We start from the raw sequence: 18,711 nt of genomic DNA, 5'->3' as shown, positions 1-18,711 counted from the left end.
ATTAGTTATCTATTTTATATCTATTATTATTAGTTATCTATTTTATATCTATTTTATATATAGTAGTGTGAATATGTCAATTCCAATCTCCCAATTTATCCCCCCTCTTTCCCCCTGGTAACCATAGGTTTGTTTTTTACTGAATGGGGATATTTCTAAAGTTATCACCCTGATTGGGAATTTGGGAAGATGACCCCTATCAAGTGAAGAAAGATTTCTTCTCTTCCCAGCTCACAAAGAATGTTTAACATGAGTTAGTGTTATATTTTTGTAATTATTCTTTTAGTTCAGTGAATTTTGTTAGTATTTTAGAAAACCGTCTTCTGATTTTATTTCTCATGAGTTGAATGGTCGCCCCCAAAGGATATGTTCACATCCCAGCCTCAGAGCCTGGGAATGTGAACTTATTTGGAAAAAGGGTCTTTGCAGACGTAATTGGCGTAAGGATCTTCACCTGAGAGCATCCTGGATTATCTGGTGGCCCTAAATCCAATGCCAGGTGTCCTTCTAAGAAGCAGAAGAGGAAAAGAGAGGGACACAGAGGAGACGGCCCTGGAAGAGAAAGGACAAGACTGGAGCGATGCTGGGAGCCGCCAGAACATAGGAAACGCAAGAGTCCTCTGCTGAGGTCCCAGGAGGGAATGTGGCCTGGCGGCACCTTGACGTCAGACCTCTGGCCTCTAGCAGTGAGCAAAGATACATTTCTGTTATTTTGAGCCACTCAGCGTGTGATTTGTTACATCAGCACTTAGAATCCAACCCACTCTTCCTCTCTCTGCCATCATTTCTCTCACTTTCTTTGGAATTATGTGTTGAATTTCTAAAATAAAAGCCCCCCAGGGCTTCCCTGGTGGCGCAGTGGCTGAGAATCTGCCTGCCAATGCAGGGGACATGGGTTCGAGCCCTGGTCTGGGAGGATCCCACGTGCCGCGGAGCAACTAGGCCCGTGAGCCACAACTACTGAGCCTGCGCGTCTGGAGCCTGTGCTCCGCAACAAGAGAGGCTGCAACAGTGAGAGGCCCGTGCACTGCGATGAAGAGTGGCCCCCGCTTGCCGCAACTAGAGAAAGTCCTCGCACAGAAATGAAGACCCAACACAGACAAAAAATAAATTAATTAATTTTTTAAAAAAACAAAGCTTTTAAAATAAAAGCCCCTTAAATATTCATTTATTTTTTAATCTTTTTTTTTTCTAATAGGTTCATTTAAGGCTATAAAGTTCCTGTCCTGCATCTTAGCTTGACTATATTCAACAGGATTGAATACACAGCTTTAATTGTTTCTAATTCTAGATGGTTTGTCATCTCCATTTGACTTTCCTCATGGTGAGAGTTATTTAGAAATCTTAGGTATATGTAAATTTGGACCATATTTTTATTGTAGATTTCTAAATTCTTGTTAATTGTCAAGGAAAATGGCCTGTAATTTTTTACCTGTGGAAAATTTTAGTTAAGCGGCGTTTAGTCAAACGCTCCCCCCGTGCTTCCCTCTCCCCTTTCTATTTACTTGAGTTTGTTCAGATGGGATGTATGTAACCTGTAATAAACAGCCTTAATGAATATTCTTACTGGGTTTCATTGATTGCATGTACCATAAACAAAGATAAAATTATCAAAATTGGGACACTGATATCTGATCAATTTTCTTCACATGAAAACAACTTTAATCAAACAGCGACTTCAATTATACAATAAAGAATAAGTTAACGTGAAGATATACGGCATTCCTTCTGGACACGCTTCCATAAAATGTCATTCAACCCGGTGTCTCCTCTCTAAGGATTAAGTGGTCCTACTGCTGATTCAGAGTTCAGTGTATTACGGAACTGTGCCTGGCTCCTTCACCGGAAGGCATTTCTTTCTAGCAGAGTAAGTCAAATAAAGCACTAATTATTTTAACATCCAAGAATACAGAGTCACCTTTGTAATCTAATTCATTTTACTTAAAAACCAGCCAATAAGCAAATCAAGTCATATCCTCAGGCAAAGAAAATACTCATACTCAAGAGTCACTTTACCACACTGCTGATGACTACAGCCAGTGACGTGGTATGTTACTGAATATCTTGAAAACCCTGCCTCTTCTGTACCGCCACAGGGGTCAGGAGCTATCGCTAACCCATCAGTTGACAGCTGTTTCTTGAGCACTGATTAGGCGCCGGGCAGGGCTCTGGAGCAGTGATGTTGGTGCAGTCTTCCCAAGAGGCAGCTCCTTGAAGGGACCTCTGGCCAAGAATCACATTCTACAAATGGTGGTAATGCAGTAACTCCACGGATTGCTGGGGGCGGGCGGAGAGCTGGGGTCTAGGCACCAAAGCAATGTGTCTAGAATAATGATTTCTTTTATTATTTTTTTATGGTACGCAGGCCTCTCACCATTGTGGCCTCTCCCGTTGTGGAGCACAGGCTCCGGACGCGCAGGCTCAGCGGCCATGGCTCACGGGCCCAGCGGCTCTGCGGCATGTGGGATCCCCCCCGGACCGGGGCACGAACCCGTGACCCCCATATCGGCAAGCGGACTCTCAACCACTGTGCCACCAGGGAAGCCCAGAATAATGATTTTTTAAAAATATTCACGTGAAGCCAGAAGAGGCCAGGGAGCTAGGGGTCTTGACTTCCGCCCTTACCTTAACCACAGATGCTCCGTTTGATCTGAGCCTTAAGTCCAATTTTGTCACATATCAGTTTTATTACTTGAACAAGTCATGTCACCTCTTTTTCTACGGCACTAACTATAGAGATGATGAACCTTGTTCTAAGTAATAAAACTCGTTGTAACAAAACTAGACTTAACGCCCAGACACGTATGAGCCAAAAGAGTAACCTAGACCTCTTTTGTGAAAGCACGTGAAAATACGTTTGGAAAATTAAGGTGGGCATAATTTTTTTTTAAGTTTTGAATGCCAGGACATGGGACTTAATTTTTAATCAACAGGGAACCAATAGGAACTATAAAGAGAGTAGTAGCATGATCAGTGTTACTCTATGAAGATTAGCCAGCCTGCAAAATACAGAACAAATTGTGAGACGAAGAAACAGAGAGGCAGAGAAATAACAATGACTACAACAGCAGAAGTCCAAGGTGCGAGTGGAAACAGTGTAGAAAGAAAGAGAAAAGGAAAATAGGATAAATAAGAGTAAAAAGAAACCATGGTAATGCTTAGTGACTAATCTGAAGTAGCTCCTACCCTGAGTAACTGGGAAAATGCTGACACCACTAATAGGAATAAGACAGTCCCGAGGGGGTCACGGGACAGAAAATTCGTTCAGCACGTCAACCTAGAGAGGCTGTAAGTGCTGGCCCCGTACTGCTTAAGACAGAACAGAAAGGAGGATGTGTGCACTGGACCTAACCTAAGAGTGGTTAAGTTCTGGTATTACCATGTCTAAAAATAATATAGTCCCCGTAAGTACTATAGGTAAGCATCCCGAGTGCTTAATTACAACACGGTGTCTGTACATTATTTTAATGATTATTACACCACACTAATAAATTAACACCAGTGTAATTTTCAAAAAGGAGACAGTAAAAGGAGGACAGAGAATAATGCCCTTGTATTGGAAGCTTAGGGAAACTTTCCTGGTCTTCAGTACCTTTATCTTAAAATTCCAATACAAAAGTCTCTGGTTCTTTCATTTCCCTATTCCCAGATACCATTAGCTAGGAGTCCTCACCCAGACTGTTCCAGACAGGATTCTGCATTCCTGTTCCCTTTTCTGCTCCTTCCCAGCCTCATTTAGGAATAACTGAAGGTCTCAAAAGAAAAAGTCCACATAGGCCACTCTACTTCCCAAAGGAGTTAAATACACACAAGTCACCACTGGCCAACACAGTACTTGTTTGCTGGAATTCTCAACAAGCCTTACACTTCTCTCCAACGCTCCTTCTCAATATATCAGAATAGCAGCACTGACCTTCTGAAATAGTATAAAGAACACCTGGTCATCTTGTCATAAAAGCTTTAGGTTAAACCCTAACCAGACTTGAGACTCTCATACTTAGTTACCTGGGGTCATATACACATAAATACAAAGCACAGGACAAAATTTCAGAGCCCCCTACACTTCTCAAAACACAACAGGCATATTTCCAACCGTTTACGCTTCTAACGGTGCAGCACAAATTCCAAAAAAGAGACTAAAGTTTGATTGGCAAGTGCCGGCCTTCCCACTATTCCCACTTCCACAGTGGTGGCAACTGGGTTCGGCATACAGCAGGGGAGTGGACCGACGGCGGTTATATGAACAGGGATTTGCTACGGACGGAGGCACAGAACGCTAAAAGCAAGACCCTCCTGGCAACACGAGGTGCCGCCGCGTAGAAAACATTCATTGGTGTGACCTTTGGTTTAGCGTATGGTGTACACATTTGGGTAGAACCATGGGATTTACATTTGCAGTCACGAAAGATGCAGAGCTATGAAATTCATTCTGCATTCAAATGGCCGTTAGCGAGCTATATAGTCAGGTGAGGCTACAGACATATTACAAATTCAGTAACATAAGGCCAAATCAACGGCACGTCCTTTGCCCCCAAAACAACGCATAAAGATTCAGCTTTCCAAGGTGGAAAGGGATGATCACGGAAACTGTATGGGAGAGGCATCTAAAAGGCAGCTTAAAGGCCCAGAAGCCATAGGGAGCTGCACGATTTCATAAATACTGAGAAAGAATGATTGCAAATCACCCACCAAGCCCATTACATGTGTCAGAACTCGGGAGATTCGAGGAGAGTGATTTTTCGCCTGAGACAGTGACTGCCAAGAGCGAACATGTCACAGTTTCTCACAGGAGTGAGGAAACCGACACGGGGCTGGTGGCAGTCGATCAGCGGCCCAGGAAGAGTCCACCCGCCCAGGCCAAGTGCACGCAGCACTCCTGGGGAAGGCAGCAAGGCAGCCTCAGAGAGCAGGCGCACGCCGCGCCTGGGGGGCTCGGGAAGGAGACCCGCAGGCTCCGCCCGGGCCTGACGGCGCAGCGGCTTGGTCCACACTTGCCTGTATCATCCTGCAGCCACGTGACACGCAGGCGACAAAGGGCAGGAGGGGAAGCGCAGCCGCACTTCTCTGCTACCTGCGAGTATCAGAGCAACCCAGCCCCCGCCCAGGTCTTTTTTTTTTTAAACTTTTTATTTTATATTGGAGTAGAGTTGACCAACAGTGCTGTGTGAGTTTCAGGTGTACAGCAAAGGGATTCAGTGATACGTATACATGTATCTCTTCTTTTTCGGATTCTTTTCCCATTTAGGTTGTTACAGAATACTGGGCGGCTTATTCTTACGCATCCCAGGAATGTTTCCTAATGCAGTCATCTCTGGGAGTCTGCATTCTCCCAGACCACGCAGCGTCCCTCCTGGTGGAGGGGACGTTAGCTGCAGTAAGACACCCTCTGTCGGTTCTTCCCAGGTCTTGGATGGACTCATATGGTGAAACTGACCAGCCCTGCTCTTTCCTGAAGTCGGTCCAGCCATCTCCACTGACCAAGAGAGACAGGGTGTGTAGAACCCACTGGGCCTTGTTCTGCCTGCCTTGGGAGAAGAAAATACACCACCACGATTTTTTTTCTGTGAAATCTTCCTGTGGTCAAGAGCGGTAACTCAAACTTCCAAAATCTCCGGTGACTCTCATCTGCTTGGCCACTTGGTGGAGGACCGCCGTTTCACGTTACCCAGGCAGCATTTTTTCCCCGTATTGTTTTAGACACGCTGCCATTACAATCACTCGCAATTGACCAGTAATTGTTGCAGAAGCCGGGCTCCCCTGCCAGGGCCACCCAGTTGCTGGACAGCACCCAGATGAGTACAGGAAGTTCCAGAATCCAATCAAAGAGAAACCCCATCAGTATCCAGGTTTCTCTTTATGAAGTTGGGCCAAGGCTTGCTTCAATGCGATACCACCCTCCCACAGAGCAGACACAAAGGCGCCCGTTTCAGCTGCGATTCAGGCCCCTGAAATGCCCCTGTAGGGAAACTTTGGGTGGGGAGATTCAGCCATGATCACTCATTCACGATCGGAGATCTTGCTTTTGCAATCAGCTACTTAACTGTAGTGGGTGTGGGCACCCACGTGGCATCCGGAAAATGGGAATAACAACATTTTCTTTCACGAGTGTGAGGATAATCTTTACTTGAGAAACAAAGCTGAGGCGCCTCCTACAGCCTCAGCAAAGTAAGAGACCAGCCCCAGGGAGAAGAACGTCTCCGACGCGTCACCCGACTGGGTTTTTGATTAAACTTGAATCACACGTGGAAAGCGCAGCCACAAAGCCTGCACTCATCAGGCCCCAGTAATTCTCCTGTCTTCCAAGCTGTTCGGAAATGGGCAACCCGGAGTAACAGGAACGGAGCGAGGACTTCTGAACAGGGTGACCTTAGCCAGAGACCTAACCTGCTCTGTGTAAAATGGCATGAAAAGGACAAAGCGTCCCCATCACCTGGTTAGGAGGTTTGGACAGAGTAGGTGCTCAACACAGGTTTGCCCCGGATACAACCTCCCCTTCCATCTACTGATAACAACGTCGGTCATATTAACCACTGGCATTTCTTGGCTGCTTTGAGACATGAAGTGTCTGGCAGCTGACATCCGTGGTTTGGGACGTGGAATTCCCGCCTCCAGAACTTACCAAACCCCTGAGGATTTCTAAATCACAACACGAGCGCTCTGCCGCCCGGGTCTGGGGAAGTCAGGCCTGCAGCTTGCGCTCGCCAGCACGGAGGCCTCCCGCCCACTGGACACGACACGGTCCCGGGCACACGCGACTTCACGCGTCCCTAAGAAGGACAACCCGGCAGGCGGACAGAGTGTGGGTGCAGGGCTGCCGGTCCGGCTGCCGAGAAACAGGAGTCTGAGTCTCGCCACATCCGTCCAGTGGGGATGGGACTGTTTCGTAAAAGAGAGCTTCCCTCCCACACCTCACTGCTGCTGCTTTTTTTTTTTTCGGTACGCGGGCCTCTCACTGTTGTGGCCTCTCCCGTTTCGGAGCACAGGCTGCGGACGCGCAGGCTCAGCGGCCATGGCTCACGGGCCCAGCCACTCCGCGGCATGTGGGATCTTCCCGGACCGGGGCACGAACCCGCGTCCCCTGCATCGGCAGGCGGACTCTCAACCACTGCGCCACCAGGGAAGCCCTTCATTGCTTCTTTAATGCTGCCTTTCGGGCCCCAATTATTCATTTATTTCAGTTGGTTTCTTCCTTTGGTATCAATTTAGCTTTCTGCCTCTAAGAACATATCCCAGTGACTGAAAAAATGGGAGAATCTGTTTAGAGGGATGCTCTGTGTGTATGTATGTGTTTCTGTGGGTAGCGTGTACCTGCGTTTGTGATCGGGGCAATGGTAAGTCATGGCTGACCCGGCCTCTCAGAGCTAAAGGGGTTAATAGTTCCCACTGGGTGTGGGTGCAGGCACCCCCCAGCCTGGCGCTCCTCTAAATGCAGGCATTCGTGACAGGGCAGGCCCTCCCTAGGGATGCTCTCGCTCTGTGACATCTCTAAGGGAACCCTGTTGCCATGACTGCTGCCACCCAAGGCGCAGTGCGGTCCAGCTCTCACCCCTCTGCTTCTCCGTGTCTAAACGGTAAAGAGCTGCCCTCCCAGCTAAGAGCGGGCTGTTTCACTAGTGAACGTTTGTGTAGGGTTGTGCGGTGTCACTTTGTCCTGTGTGTTGGCCTGTTTGCTAGACGCCTGAGTGTCACAGAGCCCTGTTCATCTCCAGACTCTCGCTGAATCCTGGACGGCGAACAGTTCAAATGATCTTAAAATCTGCGTTTGCCCAAGGATCCAGAAGGAATTTGACATCGTTTTCTTTACGTGTCTAGTAGATTAATATTTCCTTTATGTTAACATGCAAGTTTATTATTCTTGTTATCTTCATTTAATTACTAAGGAACCAGGTGAGACGATCTTGCGTTTTAACGATCCCTGGCAGAAAGTACACGTGAGGGTCACTCAGGACACGCCATCTCTTTCAAGGCATTTTGCCAAAAGAGCCTGAAGTTAATTAATTAATACTGGGAAATCCCCTGCCAGTCCAGCTTTGAGAGAGGAAAAAATAATAGTCTACTAGGCTGTCGGCCAACACACCTCTTCTGTAACAAAAGTCTAATCAGAACCCTGATATCAACTGTCCTTTTTCAAAGAGTGGCTGATACAGAAGTCGTGATACGGGATAAAGTTACAATAAATGGTGGGCCCAGTCCCTTTCTGGTACAATATATGGCATCTGTGTCAGTCTCCCTCATAAAGGAGACGCTGGTGGCTAGCTGGAGTTTGTGTTGATTCAACACAGCTTCCACGGATCGTGATGTCACATTCAGACGGGCCCTGTGCTCACCTGACAGGTAACACCTGGGCGGGAAGAGAGCAGCCCAACTTGACCTCCTGGTGCATGAGCTCAGGGTCTGGTGATGGGCAAAGATGTGGGGGGACGGAACGGTGCAGATCCTGCCAACCACCGTGTGTGGTACGTCTCAGACCAAGACAGAGCAACCGAGAGGCAGAGAGAGAAGGAGAGAGATGGGGGGTGGGGGTGGGGAGGGGACGGGACAGAAAGAACCAGAACTGGGGGTTGGGGGTGAACTCAGCCCCGCTCCACCGGCTGCTGCTTGAGAACTGTTTCCCTGGCTGCGGTTGCCGTGCAACTGCTTCCTGCAATGAGCGGCCTTGATTTTCCTCCTCGTCTGTCCCTCCCCCTCTGTTAACCTCCTGTTTGCTGAGCCATCGAGGAGCCGCCACCTCGGCGGGAGGAGGGACGCACCCAAGCACACCGGGCATCGCGCCACCCTGGTCCACCTGAGGCTCTGGGGTAGAGACAGATAACTGCGTGTAATTATAACCTATATGTCTCTATCTGAACTTAGCTGTTTACTTATGGCTGTATACTATGTTTGTATGTTTACTTATGTGTATCATATTTACGTTCTATAATATACACGCGTCTCCTAAATCACTCTGAGGCCCAGATGAGTAAACACGGATTTATGACGAGGTCACTCTCTCAGCACTTTGCACACCTACACACACGTATGTACACACACGTGTACACAAGTAACCACATATCGACACACCCAACCTATCTCTGCAACGAGAAACGAAGAAGGAGGAAGCATACGTTTTAGGTAGAACACTTATGTCTACGTGTATAAAACCTGGCAAAATGGCTGAAAAATCATAGCTTCACAGCACATTTCGTGAGTGAGTGAATGGTGACACATCGTTACACTGACAACTTCGACCAAACAGGAGACAAATGTGTGTCCTGCAGAGCAAAGGCCCAGGAAACATGGGTTTGGGGTCATGACTTTATGTGACGGGTGAGCAGCTGTCTTAATACAGTCATCTCATTTCTAACAGTCACCACTCTGACCGCTTCCATGCAGCCAGCGCTCAGGAAGTATTTTTGGGGGTGGGGAGAAAAGGAAGGGCTGTCCTCTCACATTCCAAAACCACCAAAATAGAGAACTGATAAATAATTCTATGTTAAACATGTGCATATATATTATACAAAATGTGTAACAAATATATGTGACAAATATAACAAAACGAGTTTTCCACTCTAAAGTACAGTTACTCATTCTTACGTGTTAAAAATAAATGTGCATTAAATATTATGCTAAGCAATCTACACAGTAATCTACAGAGATTTAATATTGGGGAGAAATATTTCTCATAGGGGAGAAATATTTCACTGATTGACTTAATTTTGATTGTGGTCCAAATCTATACTGTCTTGATGTACCTGTTTCTTTTTTCACTTCTAAGAACTGGATTACAAATTTTTCTCTGAGAAACATCTTGAGATCCCTAAACTTTACTCAGTGTTTCTTTCCACATTCAGTTTAAGAGAAGGGAATTTTCTTACGACAAAACATTCACTCAGACCTAGAACTCATTCATCCTTCCTGAGGCTAGAAGGTATGGTAAAGATACTGCTACCATTTCACCAAGGAGCACTTAACGGAGCTCTTTTTGTGTGTGTGTGCGGTACGCGGGCCTCTCACTGTTGTGGCCTCTCCCGTTGCGGAGCACAGGCTCCGGACGCACAGGCTCAGTGGCCATGGCTCACGGGCCCAGCCGCTCCGCGGTGTGTGGGATCTTCCCGGACCGGGGCACAAACCCACGTCCCCTGCATCGGCAGGCGGACTCCCAACCACTGCGCCACCAGGGAAGCCCCGGAGCTTATTTTTTTTAACCAAAGTTCCACAGACCCTCCGATGTTCTAGGAACACATCATTTGACGATCCTACAGGACCTTGGTATTATCTCCACTGTGCAGGAAACCGGTTCTGAGCTCAGCTGGGAGAGTTGCCCCCAAACACAGAGCCTGTGAACCACAACGGGGGAAGCAGATCCTAGAGCCCAAATTCTCATCCACCCAGCCGGAGTCCCACCTGCTCGGCCACAGCGGAGAACCAGCTCTGCTTTGAGCCAACCACGCTCAACCACTGTAAAGTGACAAGTGACACACGCATTTTGAAGTATTAAAGAGGGAAGTCTTCCGACTAGGGTATCCGAAATGTGTCTCAAGGGTAAGCTTTCTGCGTTTTCCTGTGTAACTAATCGTTCTACCAGAACAAGACTCACTTAGCATTTTGTATTAAGAAAAAGAAAAAAAATGATAAATAGAAAAGACAAGTGGCTGAGAGGACCCCACTGAGAACCCTTTAGAGAAAGCAACCCGCTGGGCAGGGGCGCCTGTATTAGCCTATCAGTCAGACTCATTTCTCAGCCAGGAGCCACTGGGCTGAATGAACAGGCTGTAGTTTTGGTTGAAAGGAGAGAGGAGAAGATGATTTGAAAGAAAAGAATGATGAGAACGATAGGATTCTTGAAAAGAGCAAAGGGCAGAAAAAGATAATGCCAAAGTGAAGTCAGAGAAGAGAAAGCTGGGAGGAGGAGAAAAACTGAAGACGAGAAAGACAGCTTCCAGAAAAGACAGAGGAACACGCTCTTCTAGTTCTTTCTTCACATTTTTATAAACTTCGAAACTGTGGTCACTTTCACTGAAAAGTATTGTGTACAGTATGTAAACCCTTTAGTCCCAGGAAAGGATGCTTCTCTTGCTACTGCTGAAACTTGGCCCCACCAAACAGAATGTCTGGCTTCCACGTGTACAGATTATTAATAACTGCATTCCTTGTGATTTTCATCAGAGCGAATAGAGAAGTTTCTGCAAGGCCTCAGAGGAAGCTGAGGGAGTCCATGTCTGTGAAAGGGAGTTATTTTTGGAGAGTGGGTCACCCCATCCCAGGAGAGGCCCTTATCAGCTACAGGGTACCTCTCAGAGATCACCAGAGAGGCCATGTGCCTCCCATGGAGGACAACAAAAAGGAACTTAGATGGCCCAAAGACAAACACCTCTTGTACCTCTGACATGTTAAATTCTCTGCAAAATATTTGATGTCGCAGAATACCTACCTTAGTAAAAATAATTTGAATCCTTCCTCCACACTTCAGTGAACAATATTTAGCTCATCTCTACCTGCTTCCTTCCTGCTCTGATTTAGTAAATACATAGACAAACATAAATTTTCACTAAAAAAAAAATCACATTTGACAAAATCTATTTTCTAATTTTCCTGTGTTTCCATTGATGACATGATTTAAAATGGGAAGGAAAAATATTATTTCACCTGATTTTTAAGTTCTTAAAAGTACATTTTGGAGCTTCCCTGGTGGCGTGGTGGTTGAGAGTCTGCTTGCCGACGCAGGGGACGTGGGTTCGTGCCCTGGTCCGGGAAGATCCCACATGCCGTGAGCAATGGCCACTGAGCCTGCGCATCTGGAGCCTGTGCTCCGCAACGGGAGAGGCCACAACAGTGAGAGGCCCGCGTACCGCAAAATAAAAATAAAAATAAAAAAAGATATTTTAAAAAAAGTACATTTTGGGGGAATTCCCTGGCGGTCCAGTGGTTAGGACTCAGCGCTTTCGCTGTCAGGGCCCAGGTTGGATCCCTGGTCGGGGAACTAAGATCCTAAAAGCTGTGTGGTACAGCCAAAAAAAAAAACAAAACAAAAAGTGCATTTTTGACTGAAAAAGGAGAGCATCCAAATGTATAACTCACTCTTTAGAATATTCATAGACCGACCATTCTCTCTCCTAGAAATCTGGATCCTGTGATTATACTGCTAGAGAATTTAATTTAGTCTATGATATATAGACAAATACTAGACTTGGATTTGGTTTCTTTTTTCTTAGTCTACAGGGCATTCTTCTAGGGAATCATCTGGCCTCAGTTTAAAATCTGTTAAAATATGTCCCCAAGCATTGAGGCTTATGAGGGATTCTAGGATTTTTCCAAAGAGAGCTGTGAAAACATGCGTTTTCCCAAGCTACCTCTTACTCTATATTTCCCTGTGTAGGTTGCTACAGTTCCAAGGTTTGGCTCACACCAGCCCACGTGCCCCGTGTTTCTTGCTCCCCTCGGCAACCTCTGAGGACCCCAAAGGAGCCCTCCAACCTGCAGACCTCCCAATTCACATCCTAACCCACAGAGCTGTTCCCAAGCTCGTCCTGCCAGCCCTCTATTACCACCACCGGTTTCTTCTCTCGGAGGTCAGAGAAATTAAAATGTTGCCACCATCTGTTGGATAAAGAACAAAATTGCACTACTTGGAAAGGGTATCTTGAAAATTGAACTGGAGTTCTCAAATTTCTGATTTTTATTTTGACTTGATACTATAACATTTTATTTCTAGCGTTCTACCTTATTTTCTTAATTTTTTTCCCACTGGGTGATATACATGTCAGTTATCTGATGCCTCCTGGACATCTCCTGGTTGCCTAAAATGAACCCTAAACTTACTACATCTAAAATGGAATGCAAGCCTCTATCCAAAACAAAACAAAGTTAAAAAACAAATAGTTCTTTTCCAAGGTTCTAGGTTCCAGGCAAGAGCTCAACCATCCCCGAACCCCAGGACACGTCCCTTCCTGCCACCAGCCTCAGTCGGCCTGTCACAGATCTGGATACGAATTCCTAAAGAGTGCTACAACTTGGCCACCTCTCTGTATCCACCACCTCCTGCTGGGACTTCCGAAATCCTCCTGATTTTCCAGAGCTCCCAGGTCCCTTCCCTTAATCCATTCTCCATGCTGCAGCCAGCAGGGTGATCTCACCAGCACCAACCTGATTCTGTTACCCGCCCCTAGACTTACATCCTTCAGGGACCTCCCCCACTGTTGTTCAAATAAGACAATAATCCTTAAGGGGCACCAGGTCATGCCTGCTTGGCCCCTGCTGTCTCTCCTGTCCCGTTCTCCCCGCGCCCCCGTCCCCCGGCTGCAGCCCCCCGTGTCCACGCTTCTGACGACACCCTTCCCCGCCCTCCTCACCCAGGTAACTCCTATCTCAAGAGTCACCAGTAAACAAAAATGCAGTGAATGGAATTCCTCATCGACACTGTCCTTGCTTTTTAGATTATTTAGGTGAAAATATGACAAGATTCAGAGTCCTCTCAGGAGCCAGGTGTGAATTTTCTGCCTTCCCTCATCAGGGGGAAAGGTAAGATGAACATACAGGTGAGATGAACTAAGTTAACTGGAGAAGAAAAGAACTGGGAAAAGCCCTTTGAGAGGTTTCGTGTCTTCCTCTATTACACGAAACAGGTAAAGTTCTCATGAAAGAATATACATCAGCAGTGGACGTTTTCTGACGTTCAAGGATTTGGGTTTGGTTTCTTTTTTCCTAGAGTGCACAGGACGTTCTTCTAGGGAATCATCTGGCCTCATTTTAAGAATCTGCCCCCTTACGTAGTCGCCATCACAATCCTCAGTCATGCATAAGATGTGTTTCCTGCTTTTAAAATACCTTCATTTCACAGCATTTTGACCTACAGGCAATGCAACCAGTTTATACCAGGTCAGAATAACATACCTTCAGGGGCTCACTCCACTGAACTCTGGGGAAGTCATTTTCAGACATTCCTTTGTTGCAAACCTTTCAAAACCAAGTAAAGATGTTTGTTTTTCAAAAGGTTGCTTAATGATCATTCTTTGTGACATTACATGATGGAAAGTCAACAATCTGACATTTGCCATATAAGAAAAACAGAAAGATGGGGCTGAGAAATACGATAACAAGAGCTGCGACTGCAACAGCCAGGAAGTCTGGGCTGGTTTCTCGGTGCAATTTGTTTCTTTTAGTCTGGCAAAGGTTTTGGCTTCGGTTTCGTGTTCTTTGATTATTATTATGCCTGTCTACTAGTGGAAACTGCAAGTACTCTTTCTGTCTCTCCACCCTGAGGGAGCGGAGAGAAGAAATATGCCAGATCTGCTTTGAACTCGGGTTTAGAAAGAAAACAATCCCAGTTTTGACTCCAAACACCCAGAGGGCTACTGATCCATTTCACCCCATTCACTACACAGTTGCCCCGTGAATGAGTCAACCCACCTGGGCAGGAAAGCCCCCGAGGGCACCATGAGGGGCAAGGATGGGACCCAGAGACACATGGTGTGATCTCCTGGAAGCCCTCTGTTCAGGGTGAGCCACCCGCTTTATTGCTGGTGGAGTGGGCATGTCACAGAGATGCCAAAGTTTCTCTAGTTGCATGGAAGCCCTCAGGAAAGTCGTCCCAGGACCCCTTGGCCTCAGCAACAGGAGGTTATAAACCCTGCTTCCTCCGGGTGGTCCTTGATCAACAGCTACCTGTTCAAGTGGAACCAGCTACACCTAGTGTGTTTCTTTCCTGTGGCTCAAGCTTTACCGCCAAATGGACCCACAACTATACTCCTTGTCCTTCATGTGCAGTGACCGTATCTATCGTTGTAAGAATGTCAGGATGAAGTGGACAGCGTCTTCCAAAGGAAAACGCCAAGGTGAACTTCTTTTTCCATTTTTTTTTAAATTAAAGTATAGTTGATGTACAATTATGTAAGTTACAGGAATACAATATAGTGGTTCACAATGTTTAAAGGTTATACTCCATTTACAGTTATTATAAAAATGTTGGCTATGTTCCCTGTGCTGTACAATGTATCCCTGTAGCTTATTTTATACATAATAGCTTATAGGAGGTGAACACTTTTAAAATGTAGAGAATATGGCTATGTCAACGTCAAGGCATTTTCTTTCTCCGCGGCATATCTTCCAGTGATTCCTAATGCAGTTAAAATGTATAACTTGTACTTGAACTATCTTACGAATTAGTCATAGCACAGTAGCACTCAGGAAGGAAAAGCAGTTGCATGAACTCTGTTACTGAGACATTTCTTCATACAATTAGCTTAGCGTGTACTGGTTTTCCGTGGCTACAGAACCGACCGACAGATTACAACAACCTCAGCAGCTTCAGACCATGCGTCCTGATGGGCTCAAGGTTCTTCGGGTCAGAATTTCACACACAGGGTGGCTGGGTCTCCACTCAGGGTCTCACAGGAGTGAAACTCAGGCACTGGCAAGACCGGGCACATCTGGGGCTGGGGCCTCCTCCAGGCTCACCCACCTCGCAGCAGGATGAAGTCCTTGGGGCTGCAGGACTGGGGTCCCCAGTCCCCTGCTGGCTGTCAGCTCCTACGGGCCACTCTCGGTTCCTGCCAGCTGCAGGAGCTCCTCCAGCTGCAAAGTCAGCAGCAGAAGATCTCACACAGGACCGTTTCCTGCTACTCGGACCTCTAGATCTGGGTTTAAAGGGCTCACGGGATCAGCTCAGGCCCAGGGAGGATCAGTCTCTTCTTAAGGTCCCCTGTGCCTCAGAACCAGACCTGGTCACAGGACGTGCTCCATCCTGGTCACAGGACGTGCTCCATCCTGGTCACAGGACGCGCTCCATCCTGGTCACAGGACGCGCTCCATCCTGGTCACAGGCCCAGGGATGCGGGCCATGGACCATTTTGTTTCAAACCTTCGCGTGGAGACAGGGTTCTGAAATGGTTTGAAATCTATCAAGGAACACCCATGTCCACAGATTCACCTGTTGGCTTTCTCCCCAGGTGTCTGGACTCCAGCGCATCCCAGTGGAGGGCACCGGTCTGAATGCCGAGGTCTAAGGCAGGCCTGGGGGGAGCGCAGTTCCCCCTCCGTCACCGAGGTCCCCTGCCCGGCTCCTGGTGGCCTGGGCAGCTGGCTCAGGCCACGTGAGGCTGTGCTCCGGCTGGCGTCGCCCCTCCTCCGCCACCTCTCCCCGGTTCTATTTTCGTTGCCTGGATGTTACTCATTTGTGTGCATCTTCTGACACCTTTAATTGCTCTCCTCTTCCCACGCCTATTAAGTTTTCTCACCCTTTGATATTGGCATTAGGAACATTTTAAATAATTTGCCAAATAATGTTTTCCCACTGCTGTTTTCTGTAAGTTGCCTTGCTTTGCCTTTAACCCTGTATTAATTTTGCCATAAAGTGTCAAGCTGCATGGAATGAGGTTATTTTACACATGAGATTGGAGGCCTCCTTAGATCTGAAGTCTTATTTCTTCTTATGGTTATGAACTCAAAGAAGAGGCGATTTCATACTGCACGTTTGCTTTGAAATTCAAAATTGATTTTAAAAATGGTTCCATAGGGGCTTCCCCGGGGGCACAGTGGTTGAGAGTCCGCCTGCCGATTCAGGGGACGCAGGTTCGTGCCCCGGTCCGGGAAGATCCCATGTGCCGCGGAGCGGCTGGGCCCGTGAGCCATGGCCGCTGAGCCTGCACGTCCGGAGCCTGTGGTCCGCAACGGGAGAGGCCACAACAGTGAGAGGCCCATGTACAACAACAACAACAAAAAAAGGTTCCATCTTCTGGCACACAGCAGGGTGTGCTTACCCCATGGAGTCCGAGCACCAACTCCAGCAAGGAGTTAGGACACTTTTCCAACGCTGAGATTCTCTCAAACTGTCCGTGAAGCTGAAACACAGAATTCTTATCGTCAACACTAGAACAAGTCTTCAAATCCTGCCACACTTCACTGGTGTCCTTTTGAGATGCTCTGAGGTGTGGATCTATTTCTGCCTCCTGTGAATAGAGACCCTCACTCTTTCTTGTGGCTCTCACCCCTGGGGCACAGTTCCCGCAGCCGAAGAGCAGAGACCGGACGCAGCTCTCGGACATCAAAAGAGTGGACAAGAGCAGGTTTACATGCTTTACACGGTCCAGAAAGTCTGCCCTCACCTCTTTCATCACGTCTGCGACCTTTGCGATCCGATGGACGGAATCCATTTCTACCCAGGAGCAGAGGAAATGGACCTACGCAATTTCTGCAAAATGTGACCCACTTTTCTTAAGACACGCTGGTGCCCTCTGCACCGGGTAGAAGGATGCTGTTTGCTCTCAACTTTGTTCCAAAGCACAACTTTGGACTCATCTTAACTGTGAACTGAGAAAACAAAGAGCAAAGTGTCCTAGAGGGAACCTTAGAAACTAGGAGAAGGGGAAGTTCTGGGAAAGACCCCACAAAAGAAGTCAAAGACGGAGAGTTTCTAGAGCACTTTCCTGAATTTAAAAGAGGTGCAACTGAAAACAAGATTCCCTGGAGTCCTGTGACCGAAAGTCTAAAAACATAAGCGTGCATTAGACTGGCAAGTGCCCACAATCACACTGAATGAAATGAAAGTCTGCTGTCTCCTACCCCAGCCTAACTTCACCCTACAGCGCACATGGCAAGGCGCAGTTTACACGGACGTCTCACATTTACACACAAATGAATTGCAATCCACTATCCTCCAAAAGTGTGGTTTTTGTTTTTACTTTGTAGACACACAAAGAGATGCGTCAAAGCCTTTTCATCTGTCAAATCACCAGGACGAACTATTTGACTGTGACTTGAAAAGGATGCAAATGAGAAGGTCCGACTTTTTAGAAAACCAATGGATATAACCTAAAAGTATCTAACCACTTGCTAAGACCTTGAGATCCTTTCTGCTCATCTATCCGAGGTAGGCAGAATAAAGGTCGCCTAGGGACGTCCGGGTCCTAACCCCTGGGACCTGTGAACAGGTTGCCTTACACGGCAAAGGGGAATGAGGCTGCAGATGGAATTAAGGTCGCTCATCAGCTGACCTGGAGATGGGGGCAGTAGCCTGGACTGTCCAGGTGTGCACCGTATATCCCAAGGGTCCCTAGTAGGGGAGGACGGGGCCACAGGAGGAATGCTTAGACGTTTGCTCAGATCACCTGGTTGTTCCCCAGAAGTCTGTGGTCAGAATTCTGCTGTAAGTAAGGACACAGGCTCAGGCTCCCTGAGACTCACCTGATGCATTGATGAGATTCTGGCTCCCCTCCCTCATCACTGCAGGGGAGACCCAGGGCTCCTGGTCGGCCACTCGGTCCCAGCTCAGCCCCAGAGCTGTACTGCTGGGCGGGGAGCCCCCCTTTTATTGAAGGAAATGGCTTTCCAAAGAGCATGCACCTTGAAATACACTGCACTCAGGGCCAACCAAGAAAAAAAAGAGAGAGAGAGATGGTATTTACGGGAGGAACCCAGAACAAAAATGAAGCCGAGAGAAGGAGAGGAAGACTTTATGTAACTCTCACCCCCCAAAAGAGTACAAAACAACCTGGGAGACCAACGGCTGCTGTGAAAGGGCAATTTAGGCCTTTTGTTCAGTCATTCAACAAACATTCATGGAGTGCTTGTGATGTTCCAGACCGCTCTGAGGATGAGAACACGAGTTCTACTCTATTACACTGTAAGATCTCTCCTCGGAAATGACATTTCCAGGACCACCTTCCGTGACTCAGTCGGCTCTGGCTCCCCGGGATGCTGCATGTCCCGCCGGCTCTGAGATATGAAGGCTGCTGGCCC

At 47.3% G+C, this 18,711-nt stretch overlaps 1 long non-coding RNA gene across 1 annotated transcript in view; it reads right to left on the bottom strand.

Annotated features, from left to right (window-relative positions):
* The window catches only part of LOC307175730, a 143,731-nt gene that overhangs the window by 81,032 nt on the left and 43,988 nt on the right, over positions 1-18,711 (bottom strand). The gene's annotated exons all lie outside the window — the stretch shown is intronic.

The sequence above is a fragment of the Stenella coeruleoalba genome, assembly GCF_951394435.1.
Source record: "Stenella coeruleoalba genome assembly, chromosome: 17".
Lineage (NCBI taxonomy): Eukaryota > Metazoa > Chordata > Mammalia > Artiodactyla > Delphinidae > Stenella > Stenella coeruleoalba.
Note: the sequence above shows the minus strand (reverse complement) of the source record. Positions and strands in the feature narration are given on the sequence as shown.